Source organism: Idiotropiscis lumnitzeri, unplaced genomic scaffold, assembly GCF_059441095.1.
Source record: "Idiotropiscis lumnitzeri isolate Australia: NSW breed Sydney's pygmy pipehorse unplaced genomic scaffold, RoL_Ilum_1.0 HiC_scaffold_24, whole genome shotgun sequence".
Classification (NCBI taxonomy): Eukaryota; Metazoa; Chordata; class Actinopteri; order Syngnathiformes; family Syngnathidae; genus Idiotropiscis; species Idiotropiscis lumnitzeri.
In genome coordinates, this window is record NW_028283562.1 from 3311434 (window position 1) to 3329382 (window position 17949).

General features: G+C 41.1%; 1 long non-coding RNA gene across 2 annotated transcripts; it reads left to right on the plus strand.

The window, feature by feature from the left end:
* Nucleotides 1–7752: 7752 nt before the first annotated feature.
* LOC148316050 (uncharacterized) lies at nucleotides 7753–14609 on the plus strand. 2 transcript variants are annotated; one of them, XR_015840415.1, is made up of 7 exons: nucleotides 7753–7915; nucleotides 8574–8693; nucleotides 9294–9428; nucleotides 10678–10866; nucleotides 13166–13261; nucleotides 14159–14375; nucleotides 14480–14609. It is a non-coding gene; the product is annotated as an uncharacterized LOC148316050 (long non-coding RNA). The 2 variants fall into 2 exon arrangements; XR_015840414.1 differs by having other exon boundaries at nucleotides 14223–14375.
* Nucleotides 14610–17949: the final 3340 nt, after the last annotated feature.

The window sequence follows — 17949 nt, forward strand, 5'->3', positions numbered from 1 at the left end:
CCTTATTAAAGTCTCCCGCTACTACGTGAACGCCATCAGGGTGGGCCCGCTGATGTTTATTGATGACGCACGCGAGTAGCGAGAGCGCCGTGCTAGTGCTAGCGTCGGGAGGGATGTAAACAGCTGTGACAATCACGACCGTTAGCTCCCTCGGGAGAAAATAAGGCCGGCATTTAACGGACATGAACTCGATGTCGGGGGAAGAGTGCTTCTCGACGATCGTGCTATCGCCGCACCAGTTCTCATGCACGTAAACACAGAGCCACCCCGCCCCGTCTCTTACCGGTGTCCCTTGTCCGATCCGCGCGATGTAGCGAGCGCCCGGCCAGCTGGATGCTAGCATCGGGGACGTCTGCGTGCAGCCAGGATTCCGTGACGACGATCACACTGCTGTCTCGCACATAGCGGTTTCCCAGGATTTGTAATCCCAGGTCGTCGATTTTGTGGACCACGGATCTGGCGTTGGTGAGGTACAGACTCGGCAGTGGTTGCCTATGGGGCTGCCGTCGCAGCCGTTGCAAGACACCGGACCTGCAGCCCCGCTTCTGCTTCCTCTCTCTGCGTCGCCTGCGCCGCCTCCCGGTCCCGATGACAAGCCACGGTGAGCCGGGCAGCCTCGCGAGTTCGTCCGGAATTTTGCGATCATAGCATATTCAGTAAATATAAACCTGCTAAATTAAATAATTGACATTCTGTCCCATAAATGTTTAAAATGCCGGTAATTGCCATACAATCCTTCAAGGGTCGACGAGCGATGTTCGGGAGGAGGAGCAGTGGTGGTGGTGCGTTTCCCTCGGGCATGTGTCGGTAAATCCAGCGGAGTTCAGCGGCAGTGGATTGAAGTTGTCCTAACACAGGTTGATGACATGACAGGAACAGGCAGAAGTGCGAGAAGCAGACTGGCCTGCGGGTCCACATGGCAGACAGGTGCTAACTTTGATAGGTAAGCTAAACTTTAGCCACAGTAGACGCGTCAGCGACTATGCAATCGGTGGGTGGCATTCATGAGAATCGGGATCGCTCAACATACAGATAATAATAAATAAAATCACTGTAACTGGAGGGATTGTAAACTGCTAAAGCAGGTACAACAAGCGGATCCAAAAAATTTCTGAGAGTTACCGGTGAGCAGTGGCAGCCAAACGTGCCAGCGTCCACTCAACCGGGAGTTGATTCAATATTCACAATATTTTATTATTTTGTCGTACAGTTGTTTAAAAATGGCTCGCTATCGCCCCCTAGAAAAAAAAACAACAAAAAAAAACAGCCCCATATCTCTGTTTCACCAAACTGAAAATTTGATGTGTACAAAGCCAAGACCTAATAAAAAGTCTCATGGAGCCGTATGCTAAATTGAACAGGAAGTCGGCCATTCTAAATTTATCAGAATCCGAAATCCTTTTATTGTCATTGTACAGTGTGCAACAAGATTAGGGAGCTCCCCTCTCCAGTGCAATACAACAATAATTTAATCAAATATATAAATTAGATAAATAAGAGAATAAATATTGTGATGGAAAATAGTATGAAATTGGAGAAATACAACACAATACGTCGCTGTTCAGCAAGGTAAGGGTGGTCGTGTGTGTGTGCATGTGTGTGAGAGTTCAGAATGGTGATGGCTCTCGGAAAGAAAATGTTTTTCAGTCTATTGGTCTTTGATTTGATGCACCTGTAGTGCCTGCCAACAAATTTACTTCAAACATTGACGAGGCTTTGAAAACAAAAGCTGCTCTAACTTTAACTACAAGCAAATTCCTCTTGAAGATTCCTCACGTTATTTCTCGGAAATATTTCACATTTCCAACGTGCCAGTACCCCAACGTTGTCCGGGTGGCGAGGGCCCTTTATAGCTGCTCGCAGCTCTAGTTTTTAATTAATTTTTTTAAATCAATGGTGATGACAGTGAAATATGTCTTGTCTGGTATCATGATAGCTGGAGGATATTTTGTCATGATATTTTAGTCAGGCCTGATAACAGTGATGTATGCTGATTTAAGGCTACTTTTATTTTGAAATGCCGTATCACATTTTGGTGGGACCGCATTTGATGGACAACTGGGGTTGTCTAGTGTTCCCCAAAATGGGTCTGATATCACGATAGCTCGAGGGTATTTTGAAATGATTATTTTAAAATCAGTGTTGATGACAATGAAATGTGCATATTTCAGGTGGTTTTTTTTTTATTGTGAAATTACACATCAGATTTTGATGGGACCATTTTTGATGAACAGCTGGGGTCGTCTAGTGTCCAACAAAACTAGTCTGGTATTACGACAGCTCCAGCTCTTTTATTTTAAAATGCCTCCTTACATTTTGATGGGACTACTTTTGGTGGAAAGCTGTGTTGTCTTGTGTCCTCCAAACCTGGTTTGGTATTACCATAGCTAGAGGATATTTTTTAATGAAATTTTAAAGTCAGGCATGATGACAGTGAAATGTGCAGATTTCAGGCAACTTTTAGTTTGAAATTACAAATTAGATTTCGATGGGACCACTTTTTATGGACAGCTGGGGTAGTCTCGTGTCCCACAAAACTGGTCTGGTATCACGATAGCTCGAGCTATTTTTTTTTTAACTCAGTGGTGATGACCGTGAAATAAGCGAATTTCAGGCTACTTTTATTTTGAAGTGCCACATCACATTTTGATGTGACCACTTTTGGTGGACAGCTGGTGTGGTCTAGTATCCCCAATCCTGGTTTGGTATCACGATAGTTTGAGGATATTTTTTAAAGATTTTTCTTTTAAATCAGTGTTGATCACAGTGCATATTTCAGGTGATTTTTTTATTTTTAAATGCCACATCAAATTTTGAAGTGACCACTTTTTGTGGACAACTGGGGTGGTCTGGTGTCCCGCAGAACTTGTCTGGTATCACGATAGCTTGAGGATTTTGTAATGATTTTAATTTTTTTAATCATTGGTGACGACAGACAAATAAGCAAATTTTCACGCTTTTATTTTTAAATATCCCATCAGATTTTGATGGGACCACATTTGTTTTTACGGTTCCGTCACCACGCGAGTGGCTACCTGCTAAAGCAGCACGGCTCACTATTTGAGCCTTTTTCGCGTGTTTTTTCCTTTACCCAGTTTTATTTATTTTACCTCATCGCAGCAATGGACATCCAAATTGCGGTGGTTTTATTGCTGCTGGGGGCTGTTTTTTGCGTGATCGTGTCCGGAGATGTCACTGGGAGCTACGGATCAATCGTTTACACAAGAGATCAGCTGTTAGCACTTCGTGCTAACCCCGTGCCGACTCCCGGAGCGAGACCCGATATCCCCCACGAGTTGAGGAGGAAGAGACGGGGGATGTCGCGCGGGGGCGAAACGCCAGGCAAAGAGGAGGCGTGACCACCCCGTCCTCCTGTCCGTTTTTATGGGAAATGTTAGATACCTTCCCAAGAAAATGGACGCGGCACGAGAGGAACTTCCAATGAGCTAGCTTGCTGATGTTCACGGATTCATGGCTAACAGACCTAACGCCGGACACCGTCGTGGAATTTGACGGCTTCCAAATACTACTTGCGGACAGGACACTGGAAAGAGGAAAGAGGAGGGCTGGCTGTGTTTGTTAATGATAGATAGTGTAACCCTAGGCACATCACAGCTAAGGAGCAACTTTCCAGTCGGGACAATGAGCTGCTAGCTGTTAGCATGCGTCCATACTTGACAAGCATCGCGAGTTAACAAGGACGTGCACGTAACAGGTGCGTGAGTAAACTGCTTAAAACTTTGATCGTCATTCAGCTGACCTACAAATTGAGACGCTACAGTCAGTTTGACGTTTTTGTTTGCTTGATTGTGGATTGACATGGAGGAACAAGACAGTGGAAAGCGGACATTAAAAATGACGGAGAAAAGCTGTAGAAGATCACAAGCCTAAACGGATGCAGGCACGCAGGTGCAAATTTGCTCAATTGACCTCCATGCAACGTCAAATTGAACAATTGATGGAGGATGATGCAAATGTTGACGCTGTAAAAAACTGAGCTTCGTGTTTGCTTTAGCGGCATGGAGCAAGAATTTGTGGACCTCAATTCCGGTGTGCAAAATTTAAAGACTGAAGAGGATTTTTCCGATGACCAAAATAACTGGTTTGATCCAAAAAATGTAATTAATGGAAATGTGAGCAATGGAAGAAGGACGTTTTGAAACGTGCAGAGGAAGGATGCAATAAACAAATATCACCTGATGATAGTAGATCTGCATCAACTAACTACACCCATAGAAGTAGAAGTAAAGAATCTAACAGACAGAAGCTCACTTCTGTCAACGTCTTCAATTAAATTAAAGGCTCAAATGGAACGAGCATGTTTAAAGGCAAAGGCTGCTGATTTACAACAAAGGTTGGCACTTGAGCAAGAAGAAGCTGCAATTAAGGCAAAGAAGCAAATGCATGCAATGCAAACGGCACTCCCTGAGTCTGATGCTAAATTGGATGTCTTGAGAAGATATGAAAATACCCAGGAGGATGGTATCCACATTCCTGATGAGTGTGTTACAATTTAAACAAGGAAAAACATTCAATTACCATCACAGCCTATCAGAGCAACAAGCAGTGTTGACCTGAAATGCTCCCACTTCGACTATTCCAATGGCTAGATTTCCACATCAGACAGAAAGTAGAGAACAACAGGGACATGTGCTTGATGGCCTTTGCCAAGCAATCTCACAGCAAGCCAGTGTCGCAGAATACTTAGCAAAGAGTCAAAAAGCATCGCTACTTCCCGAACTTTCCATTCCTACGTTTAAAGGCGACCCTCTGCATTATAAAACCTGTATAGGTGCCATTGAACATGGGATTGAAGGCCGTACAAGTGATAACCGTGATCATCTTCAATTTTAGCTGCAGTATACTAGTGAACAACCACATGAGTTGGTGAAGAGCTGCATCCATATGGAACCTCTGACAGGATATACCAAAGCAAAACAAATCTTGAAGGAGTTTTATGGTGATGACTTCATGATAGCAGAAGCATATTTAAAGGAAGCCATGGATTGGCCAACAATCAAGTCTGAAGATGGTGTTGCACTTCAGTCTTTCACATTATTCCTTATGGGCTGTTTGAACATAATGGCAGATGTTAATTACATGGAGGACTTGGACAACATGGCTAATATAAAGGCATTGGCAAACAAACTTCCATACAGACTTATAGAATCTTGGAGAAAATTTGCCTGCAATCTCCAAGAAAGAACAAATAGAAGAGTGAAGTTTAAGGATTTTGTTGACTTTGTTGACAAGCACGAAAGATTCTATAAAACAGAAAACAAAATCACAACACACAGAAACACCAAAATCAAAGAAAGTCTTCACAACAGTCATTGTGCCCGCCAAGATGGAAAACAACAAAACCACCACGCCAAAGGCAGAACCTGTTTCAGTGGATGCTATTGCCTAACCATGTGCTAATTGTAATGGAGAGCAACAGTCTCACAATTTGTAAGGAATTTAGGAGAAAGCATCACAAGGATAAGATTGACTTCTTGAGGAGCAAGGGTCTGTGTTTTGCATGTTTGATGCACGGTCGCATTAGCAGTTGCTGGAAACAAAAGCTTCAATGTCAAGAATGCTCTAGACTGCATCCTACAGCACTACACATTGTCCATAAACTTCTGCAAAGAAACAGCCTAAGACGATTGTGAATAGCAGTACCTATTAAGCGCCCTCGTACAAACAACAGAAACCTGGGGTGTCACTGGGGCCTGTAAATAGGACTGCATCCTTTCAATAATTCCGGGATGGGTCAAGGCACAAAAAGGAACCAAGACAGTGACGACTTACTGTCCGGTTTAAAAATGCCCTGACGCCTTTTTTAGACTGAAATAACTTACTAAAGTTTTCGTTTTGTGCCATTCAGAATGGGAGAGGGAGCCAGGAGGCGAAACAGCCGTCTTGCCAGTTCAATCCCGCACACCCTCTGACTCTCACCCTCCGTTCTGCCTTTTTATTGAAACTAACTCATCAATAACTAATCACCAGAAGACAGAAAAGCATCAACAACTAATCACCAAGAGACAGAAAACATCAATAACTCACGGTATAAAGGTCAGTTTAACTAAAGCATCAATAACTAATCACCAGGGACTCCAGCAGGCAGAAAATCATAACCCAAGGTCAGTTTAACTAAACACATCTTCAGGATACGGTGTCTGTGTGTGTGTGTGTTAAAATAACAAGTAAGTGTCTCTGTGTGTGTTAAACATTAATGAGTGTATAAAAACATGATTATGAATACACAAACTGATTACCTATCCTCAGCCCATCTTACATTTCCCCCCTGTTGTGGATTTAAAAATCATGTCCTTACGGCTTTAAGACAGATCATCATAATGAAATCATACAACAGTGTGATCATCAGTGGAGGAGCGAAAACCTCACATTAGGGAAAAATTCCCCTCCTCCCTTCCGGCGTAGAATGAGATCCTCATAATTTGATGACCATCAGGGAATAAAACTTGTCCCTGGGGTGACTTGGTGGAGGCCCTTGCCTCGTTGTAGGAGAGGACAGCCGTCCTTACCTCCCGGATCTTCGTGTATGGTGTGTGTGTGTGTGCACGTGTGTGGACAGGGGCAAGAAGTCCATGTGTTTTTACGTTTTAGTGTCCAGTTTGAGTTCGTCATTCTCAACATTAATCAGGTTGTAACGGTACATTTGGGCAACAAACCTACGATTAACCATCATCTTTGTCATAAAAATAATGCAACATGAACAGACTAAACATAACAAAATGAAAACTATAATTATCCCTATATATTGTTTTTTTAAATTCTTCATAGTGGTCATAACATCAATAATTGTTTCGTTTTTATTAAAAATTTAAATGCAGTAATGTACTCCAATCAAGGCTGATATTCCTTTGTTATGTACGTCATTAATTTCCAAACAATATCTAATCTTTTTGTTCTGTGGCTTCAACATATTTATCATCTCATCAATATTAGCACCACAGAGTACTGAGTTTCGAGATCCTCACAATAGTCGTTCTCAAAATGATATTTTTTTTTATCAATTTAGCTTTGTTAAGGTAAGATATTTTATTGACAATCTAACATTAATATGCAAAGAACATGTACATTAGTACGAAATGTAAAAAAAAATTGTGGTGGGGGGGGGTGCGAATTGTTTTCTTCTTGGTAGGGGGGGCATGACAGGAAATAATTGAGAACCACTGGTCTAGTCACACACCAGCTCGGGTTCATTCCCTACCAGAGAAATGACATTCCATGTCCCCAGAGCTAGGCGCTTTATGTTGCCGGGGATTGGACTGCCTTTGACTGCCTCCTAGCTCAAAGGAAACCCAAATTCTTTGGTCCCGCCCACTGGTAGTGAGCCGAAGCCCTTGTATTAAATAATAAATAAATACATAAAATAAAAAAATTAATAAATTTAAAAAACGGACCGATCCACTGCTTGGGTTAGTTTGACCCACCTTGAGATCCGTTCCCACTCAGTGACAGTGTCTACAAGCCACTGCCACCAGGCCAGTGAACCGACGTCCAGGCAGTGACAAAAAACGTGATCAAATTACATTGCTCATCATAAGGTGTTTGTGAGACGCTCTTTGTATGTTTCCTCAATTAAGACCTGTTTTCCATTGGTGTATTTGAAAAAAGTGGTGAACCTGTTAAATTCACTACAAAACGTTAAGAAGATGAAAGTAATGTTAGAAGGAATATTATTTTTCTATCGACATGCCGGCGGGCGGGCACAGATAGAGAGTGATAAAGCAGCACCTCCCGCGCGGGGCGTGCTGACGAAAAGGCAAGCGCTCCTCCTCTCATCGCGTCCTTATTAAGACAGAAAAAAGACGCTGTTGAATTTGACCTATTCGCAGTTCGAGCAGGTGCTTAACGCTGGAGAATATCACCACTTCGAAGTTCGAACTGCTGTTGAAACGGAGAGGTAAGTGTTTTTCGTTTGTTTTTATTCAAAACATGCCTCGAGTGCATTTGTTCATGGTTAGAGATAGTTGTGTGGAAAACACTATACAAAGTAGCACCATGGATGTGGGCCTACAACACTGGCCTAGCAAACATGTGCTCCTACATCGACATAATTGACGAGCTCCAGTTAAGCATTGAATAATTATAAAACGTCATGGTGCTTTTACTCATTTAAAGAACTAAACCGACGCGTATTTTCATCCGGTGGTCAGGTTTGCATTGAATGTGAGCACGAGGGACGCTAGCTAGTTGCGTTAGCTTTGCGGAGCTAACAGCTTGCACTTTTGTTATAGAACAACAGAATGCAAGTACCATGATAATTTCTGTCATTAATTTTTGTGTAAGACACGATGTTCACTGGTTAATTACATGATTCTTAAAGCAAAGGTTACTGTGAATGCAATTTTGGTAAGATTTTTGTAGTCACACTGCATAAATCTGTCTGTCTGTTGTTTAAACTTCAATATAAACTATTATGGTTGAAATCGTTAATTGGGATGGAGGGATTGATATTTTTTTAATTTATAATTTATTTTTCTTACACTGATATTGTTAAAACTCCATTTAGCCTATAGTATTAATAATTCTCAACACAAAACTGTCTTTTTTCTTTATAGAATAAACAATGCCTTCCCTGAGATGCAGGAAGTCCCCAAAGCAGGATACTATTGAACATGCAGTCAAGGGTCTGGACAAGACTGCAGAGTTAGAAGCGAAGTATATAAACTCATTTAAAGGTATGATGTTAACGCTTTTGCTAAGATATATTATTGTTTTCTGATAACCAAGCTGACATCGTTTTTTAAGTGGTTATTTTACATTAAGAGTGTCTTGAACTTTTCTTTTGTCAGTTTCAAGTTATTTCAGTGAGCGTGAAACCTGATGGTAGGAGTTCTATCTAAATTAAGGCTGTACTTGATGACGCCCTCCGGCATTTTTATACCACAATAGACCGGTGAACAAGTCCGATATTGATAGTCTAGTGTAAAGCACGTTATACGTCACAGAGATCACGTGACGCGATCCAATATGACTGTGTATACAGTGTATGTCATTGTTATGAAACTAAATAATCTTAAAGTTTTTTTTTTACGTAACCAGGTGCCATTGACATTTGTACTTTCAGTCCTAATACATACTGGCTAATGCAATGCTGGAAAATGAATTTTGGCTGGTCTGTTCCTTTAAAATCATAAAGAAGGGCTCTGCTCTATCCCTCACAAGAAGCAATGTTTCAAACCACCCTACATTAGTATAGTGGCCCAAATGAATATGATGACTCCTTATTTGTGTGCTTAAAAATATGACGAAGCTATCTTGATTTCCCTGTTAACTAGGTCGAGGAGTATTTACCAAGGCCCCTTTCAGGAAAGATGACTTTATTCTTTATTATGGAGTACAGAGGAAAATTGATAGATTCTGATAAATCTCAACGCAGGAAGATGGATGGAAGAGGCACTGTCTTTTTGGAGGTGAGGCAAAGATTGAGATGTTATCTTATTTTTGTTTTTATTTAAAAAAATCAACACATACTCATCCCATAAGTGTTAGGGGAAAAATCATTCTCTAAGCAAAAATGTATACCGTATTTTCGCACCCAAAAGACGCGCCGTGTCAAAGGGCGCAACACCTGTTGAGGCCGCTATTTCTGTCTTTGTAACATATACTGGACGCACCGCCTGACAAGACGATAGCACAGCTGCTGTTAGCATAGCATGAACTTGGCAGAGCTGCCCACACTGACACAGCCGATAGCAGCCTACTATGCCCCAATAACATGAGCAATCACCCCATTGTTGCAGCAGACGCCAAGTCTCTATTGACAATAGCTGACAATGGCTCAGGCCAATATTAGGTGCATTGGCAATAGCCTACAAAGCAACGTCAGGGGAGGGACTTGGCTGCTCACCACACTCCTTAGAGTCACGGTTTCAAAAAAAAATAAAAAACTCATCATACAAGCAAACAATGAAACATAGAAATAAGATTAACACAAACATGTATCTCTCATGCCATCAATATACCCCAAAAAAATGAAAATAATACAAAAGCCACTCAGCCTTAGCTAATTCAAGCAATGCATTCTGGGAGCAGAGACCCACAATCCCATAGCTGTTTAGAGAGATTTGCATGGTTGTTTAAAGAGATGTGCTGTTATGCTTTGGACTTTTTGTCTGTTGTCTAAACCTGGGACGTTTCTTGCTTGCAATAACATAAATGATAAGACAGACTAAAACATTGTGGACAGCTGCCCTTTGTCCAGCTTTTTCCAACACCATCACCCAAACATTATAGTCAGATGGTGTATTTGTCACGGTCGATTGTAAGCATGGACAACTCACTCTTTGCCCAGCAGGGTGTGCTAACATGCACTTCCAACAGCTCGTTGATGACAAGGGCTGATGGACGTGAGTGGTACTTTGTCCATTTAATGGACGCATCGACTGACAGGGCGCTTTGTTTGCTTATGACTGCGAAAATACGGTAATTACTTTTATTCATGCGTTGAATCTGTACAAATGAAAATATAGACCATGAAGTCTCAAAGACAAGCTGTTAATAGGGTCTGATTCCAATAGAAATTTCTTGTATGATTTGATTTAGAAGATTTAAAAATTGTGGATTTCCTATTTTTATGTTTTGTGTACACAAGATTGTCTCAAAGATTAATTTCTGACATTGATTGAATAATTGTTTTTTTTTTTTTAAATCTATTTTAAGTGTTGATGCCGCTCAAGAAGATGGCAGTCTGGGAAGACTGGTTAATGATGACCACATGCACCCCAACTGTAAAATGAAGAAGAAGACAACAGAGGACAGACCACACCTCTGTCTGTTTGCGCTCCGAGACATTGATGTTGGCGAAGAAATAACTTAAGACTATGGACCAGCTGGCCTTGGAGAACACAGGTTTGTAAGATGCATCTTTAAGTACAATAACAGAGCCCACTTGTGGTGTTCTGGTGATGTAGTTTCCAATTAGTTTGGCAATCTAATAAATGTATGTTGAGGTTTCTATGGAAGTTGAACATGCTGACTGACTGGGGGAGTTCTCCATTGTCCACTATCTGTAATTCAAATTTGTGGGTCTGAGTCAAAGTTTGGCTCTTCAGGAACAACGAACTGGTCAGGGAGTGACAGTATTACAAAGTTCTGCGTTACTCTTTTCTGGGCGGTGGCCCTGTTAGGCCATCATATGCCATATTGCAAATATCCCCATTGTGGGACTAATTAAGGACATCTTTATGTTGTGGTTTCCCTACCAGAACCAGCACCAACCCTGTATATTCATGATATAAAACACTGTTTCAATTTGATATTTAGCCTTTCTATACTGTAAAAATAGAAGACCCCAGGCTTTCCTGCGCCCCCTTGCCCAATTGGTGGTGTTCAGGAGACAACCTGGGACTGAAATATCAGTCACAACCAGTGTTGTTTTCGTCACTGATGACTATGACGAAAATACTTCGTTAACGCCCCTTTTTTAATGACGATGACAAGCTAAACGAGGTTCTTTTATGACGAAAACATGACGTGATGTACATGAATTTTTTTCGTTGACGAGACAAAATTGTTAGCATGTGGTTCATAAATTATTTTATGTTGCTTTTAGTGAAATAAAGCCACAACAGTTGCCCAACAAAATGTTTTGCTTCTCTGCTTATTTTGGAGCAGTGAGCATTGATTCCACTGTTGCCACTTTTTTCTGTTTGTAATGAAGAATCCTTTGTAGTCCATCCAAAAGTCTTGGGGTGGGTCTTGGGTGGAAACCTTGAATGCCTTGTTTTAACTCAAATGGACTTAAACCCATCCATCCATCCATCCGTTATCTGTACCGCTTCTCCTCACTAGGGTCGCGGGGGGTGTTGGAGCCGATCCCAGCTGTCTTCGGCAGTAGGCGAGGTACACCCTTGAATTGGTGTCCAGCCAATCGCAGGGCATACATAGACGAACAACCATCCACGCTCACACTCATGCCTAGGGGCAATTAGAGTGTCCAAGCAACTTGCCATGCATGTTTTAAGAATATGGGAGGAAACCGAATTACCCAGAGGAAACCCACGCAGGAAGGCCGGAGCCAGAATCGTACCTACGACCTCAATATTGTGAGGCCATCCTGCTAACCAGTTGGGCCACCGTGCCGCTTGGACTAAAACCTTTGTGAATAAATTGACGAAAACTAGGGTAAAACTTTTTTTGCGTTTCCGTCGATTAAAACTGGACTAAAACCCTTTTTTTAGTTTTCGTTGACTAAAACTGGACTAAAACTATAACGAATTGGGATGACTAAATGTGATGTAAACAAATCAGCACTTTGTCCAAATGACTTGGACAAAATCTAAAATGCCTGCCAAAAACAACACTGGTCACAACACGTGTCTACAGAAGATTAATTGGCATGGGCGAAATTAATTAGTTTTATTTCATTCATGAGCTTATGTTTTGTTTTGGGTGGCTAAGGCTTAAAATGTGTAAAAATCTAATCCAACCTCAAATATAATTAATTCAATAAATTTATGATGCTACTAAAACATCGAAGCAGCCTCCTCCAGGCTTTACAGACTCAGAAATGGAGGTATGCGTATCGTGTACTCATCCTGTCGTGTCTCGAGATGTTAAAATTGCAGTTAGATAGACGTGTGCTGATTAGACAAGACTTCTAATATATCTGGTGTCACAGGATATTTGTCAGTGAATGTGTATGTCTGGTTTGAGGCTCACTCAGCTTTTTCTTGTGTTGTGGGGTCCAGTTGAGTTGAATTGCGTGTCAGGTATGTTGGCCATCTGACACCCAACTGTCAGGTTTGTGTTTGTGGGGACCCCGTAGAGCCATTTTTATTGTTGACATAAATCATAGCTAATCATCTTTTCCTTCATTATCATATGAAATACAGTTAGGAGTTGTATGTGCCTTTACTATGTTATAATCTTAGAACCTACCAGCCACTACAGGTGTCCGACAAGAAGACTTTTGGCTGTCCTGTGCTCCATTGCGCCCCTGGTGGCGTTCAAAAGACAACCTGTGACTGAAATATCAGTCACAACATATCTCTACTGAAGATTAATTGTCATGCGCTAAAGTAATTGGTTTTGTTTCATTCGTGAACTTGTTAGTTTTTGTTTTGGGTGGCCAAAGCCTAAAATGTGTAAAATTCTGATCCATTTTCTTTTTTTAATTCATTAAATTAATATTCAACTTGTTCATTAGGATGGAGGACAACCGACAATGACTGAATCGGCTGAGGTTGATGCCACCAGAACATCGAAGCAGCCTTCTCAAGTTTTGACAGACTCTGAAAAGGAGGTATGCGTATCATGTGGTCATCCTGTCGTGTCTTGAGATGTTAAAATTACAGTTAGATAGACCTGTGCTGGTTGGACAAGTTTTCTAATATATCTGGACATAAATCGTAGCTAATAATATTTTCCCTCATCATCATATGATATACAGTTATGCCTAGTATATGTCTTTACTATGTTACAATCTAAGAACCTACCAGCCACTACAGTTCTCTCATTGGGAGACTTAAGCTTTCGTCAGGTTGTCGACTGCTGCATTGCCCTCTTATTGGCTTTAAGTACACAACCTGTAACTGAATTATCTGTCAGAACAGAACCTATGTGTCTACAGCAGGTGATTTGGCATGTGGATTCTTCAGATTTTTAGAAAATAGGTAAAATTGTGATCAAAAGTTTAAAATGTCTAAAATTCTGGTATAGTTTGCAATAGTATATCTATTAAATCATTTCAAAACTTCTTAACAAGGATGGAGAACATTGGCTGTGACCGAATTGGTTGAGGTTTAGATTACCAGGACCATTGAGCAGCCTCCTCGGGATCTACAAATTTAGGAATGAAGATATGCATCCCATGTTACAATCCTGTTATGGCCCGAGGTTTTGAAGTTGCAGTTACATATTGGGCTGGGCGATATGGCTGATAAGTACATAGCGATATAAGTATTTCATATGGGTCCATCGATACACATTGAATTCTTTTTTTATATTATTTTATTTATTATCGTTTTTATTTTCCAATATTTTCACTGCCCTGTTAAAAAAACATTTAATGTAGTTTTCCTCCCGGGAGCTTTTTGTTACGGTCAATTAATTTTGTTATTACATTATTTTGTCATATCATTCATCAATATTTTAGTTTTTTTTTTTTTTTCAAATAGAATTAAGACCTTTTTCTGTGCAGATTCCTCTGGGGATTAAGTATTTAATGGGTTCTCAATTTTCTCTTGGACTCTGATGCAACCCAGTCTCCTCCCTTGGACAAAAAATATGGGCTGAATCTTCCTTGGAATAACGACACAGATTCTGACGAATCATTGTCAAATCCTGCCCCTGAACTTTGCGCCTCAGACCCAGACCATATTACTATCCCAAGGCTCAGGAGGACCAAAAGTATACAGGTAAACAACCCATATAGATTTCAGGGAATCTTACAAGCAAATTGCATATATTTTATTGGTCTCCTGCCTTCTATCCTTTATATTTCGTTGTTGTTGTTTTTTAGATTAAAAAAACAGGCTGACTTTGGAATGGATAAGCATTATTACTCCAACTCAGATGACAGTGGAGATGAATATATTCCGGATACAAGTGAGGCCTCTGATTCAGACGGAAGTGAATCTTTGAAAATTGTGGACCCTCTCTTGAAGTCTAAGAATGCCTTCAGAGATTTTTCTCCCACACCACGAATCTCAAAAGCCACCTCAACGCAGGTTGTTAATCAAGGGCGTTCACCCGTTCGGAGGAGTAGCAGCACTGGTGTGATTCTTGAATTCTATGGCTCTTCAAATATTTGTGCAGTTTAACACAAATCATCCAAAATAGAATTCAAGCACATCTGTGACAGAAATTCAAATTCAGAAGTCAAAGAGAGAGAACAAAAAAAAAAATCTAATGCTGCGCTTCTTCCGAAGACATATACTGTAAACATTAAATGTATGTTAGGACAATCTTGAAAAAAGTATTAGAACACCCTTTACTTTTATTTCTTGTTAATTTTATTAACCAAAATATGTCCATTTTTATTACAGATTAATGAATACAAAATTAAAACTCTAATCAGCTACTTTTTAATCGTTATATTTGTATAAACAAATGTTATACATCTGTGTGTTAACTTATACAAGAAATGACGGAAAAGCAAGGGTGGTTTAGTATTTTTTTATCGTATATAGTCTGTATAATATCTTTAACCTATGCTGATGCTGTTTAATACTGATTTAAATAATAATAATAATGTCATAATCTGTTGGTTTTACATGAACAAAACCTTTCAAGCACTTTTTAAAATTCTAAATACTACCTCTTGTCAGTAAGTTGGTTCACAGCACTGCCTTGGAGTGAAAGTGTGTAGTGCTGAGACAGTCGGTATGTGCTGAGTCGTCTGACGTTTGTGTGACTGGTACCCAGGAAGGTAGCAAAACCAGGCAGTGTGTATGTCGTACCCAGGAAGGCAGAGAAACCAAGCAATATGTATGTGGTACCCACGAAGGCAGAGAAACTAAGCAGTGTGTATGTGGTACCCGGGAAGGTAGCAAAACCAGGGAGTGTGCATAGATACAGACCCCAAAAGTGATTAAAACCAAATAAAGTCCCCAGAAGATCATCTGTAGTCAGGTGAAGGACCCTGTACTTTGTTCAACTCATTTACTCCCTTAGACGTACAAAGACGTCTTTTAATGCAATGGCGCCCTCTACCAAAGACGTATAAGTACGTTTCCTGTCTTTTTTACGTCATAGTGTACATAAGGGTCTGATGCAACCTCTGACTGAGAATCAGCCATGTCCGCATTGTGAATCATGTAAAAATCACCCAGCAGGGGGCAGAGGTGCAAAAGATCCGCCTTGAATCTGCGCCAGAGGTACAAATGGGGGGCGGGATCCTGGGGTAGACTTATAAGTGTGGAGAGCAGCGTGGGTAGCAGCAGCATCGGCAGCACTAGCAGCAGTCGCATTAGTAGCGTTAGCAATGAAATCCTCCAAGCAAATGACGATCGAGGAATGCTTTTTTGTAAAAAAAAGCTTCCTAAAAGCATCAAGGCGATGGAGACGCTTTGGTTGAGAGGATGACGCTTTGTCGTCGTCACAACAAACAGGCGTTTAAAGAGGGTGCGCGTGCCTTGCGGCCTGCATCGCCTGCCTTCGGACAATAGCCAAAGCAGCTGAGAGTCCTCACCAGATCCCCCCGAACGAGGAGGTAAGCGCTCGCAAGTTACCATTGAACATGTGGTTTTACCCCTCATGCTTTTATTGTACATATCATGCATCTTGCGGGCAGAAAATGTCGCATAAATGTGCAGTTAGACGCAAGCGTATCTCCTCCCCGACGAGGAAACAACAATACTGAATGGTGTGGTAATCATGCATACTTTCTAAAATTCACAGATTGTGCATCCCGCGGCAAGAAAGTTCCTCCTCGTCTTGTTGGTGTAAAGAAAGGTAAATTATAATATGAAACTTCACACGCCAGCAATAAAATGCAGCAATAAATATATATTTCCAATTGTTTATATTTCTGTAATTTACAGGTTGTGCATCAGGAAGCAGTGGTTCCGGATGGCGTCACACTGGATGGCAACCGAGGAAAATCGACTTTACAGCAACCCCTGGACCACTGAATGCCGCTGCCCATTTGGAGTCTGAGGAGCCAGCTGATTTCCTGCAGCTGTTTCTCATGGATGAGCTTCTGCAGCACATCGCGGATGCCAGCAATCACTTCCCAGACAATTATTTTCACACAAACCCCAGTGGACAAACACAAGCTCGCCTATTTTCCACGGACCAGCAAAGCCAGACCACAACGAAAGTGTCGGGTCTGTTTGCGCAAAGGCAAACGGAGTGAAACAAGAATGTGGTGTGAACTATGTTGTGTGCCCTTGCATCAAGGCAACTGTTTTATTTTATATCACACAAAAAAAAAGTATGTATGACACTGATGTATTTCATTTTTGTACATAGTTCAACAGTTCAGTCGTTTAGTGTTATGTGCAAATAAATTTATTTTATCAAAAACATATTTTTTGTGCTTTTTTTTGTTATTTTATAGAAGGCATGCATTATTTAGATGTTAGAGGTGTCATAAAAGCCATAAATAATAGTGTCAAAGTTCAAATTATGGTCAAAATGCATCAGTTTACAAAAAGCTCATTTTCTCAGTTTTTTCCCCAGGGATTGGAGTTTTCATGAAATTTAGCTATTTTCAAATGCCGATTGTTCAAGAATGGAAAAAGATAGGAACAAACATTTTTTTTCTGTTGAAAGAAGAGAGTCTCATCTTTCTTCGGGTGTGCTCCATGTCTATATAGCATTAGAATACAATATTCTGTGGGCCTTGCAATATTAGTCAAAACCCAGGAAAACTCTGGGATTGAGTGGGTTGCTCCAGTGAAAATGGCTGGTATTTAATGAGTTAAGACTGGTTAGGACATCCGGCTCGCAGTCCCAAGGTTCAGGGTTCGATCCCGGGACCCAGCTTTCCTGTGTGGAGGTTGCATTTGTGAGTGAGTTTGAGCGCAGATGGTTGTTCGTCTTTGCGTGCCCTGCGATTGGCTGGCAACCACTTCAGGGTGTGCCCCGCCTACTGCCCGTTGACAGCTGGGTAGGCTCCAGCACGCTATCCTTGTGAGAATAAGCGGATTGGATATTACATGTATGTGTTTATGCCCTAGGCCAGGCGAGGGCAAACTGCGGCCCGGGGGCCACATGCGGCCCGTTAAAAGTTTTAATCCGGGCCGCCGAACTTGAAAAAAATTTAATGAATAAACCTTGTTAATGTTTTATTTTCTAAACACTGTGGTTTTCAAAGACAAATATTATTGTTGGAATGCTTTTATTCACTTTCATATAAAATTAAATGTATTTTTTTTCTCAGATGAGGTGAGGTTTCCAAAACACTCCATCCATCTGCTCCTGGTCCGGCCCCTCTGTCATATTTTAGAACCCATTGTGGTCCTCCAATCAAAAAGTTTGCCCGCC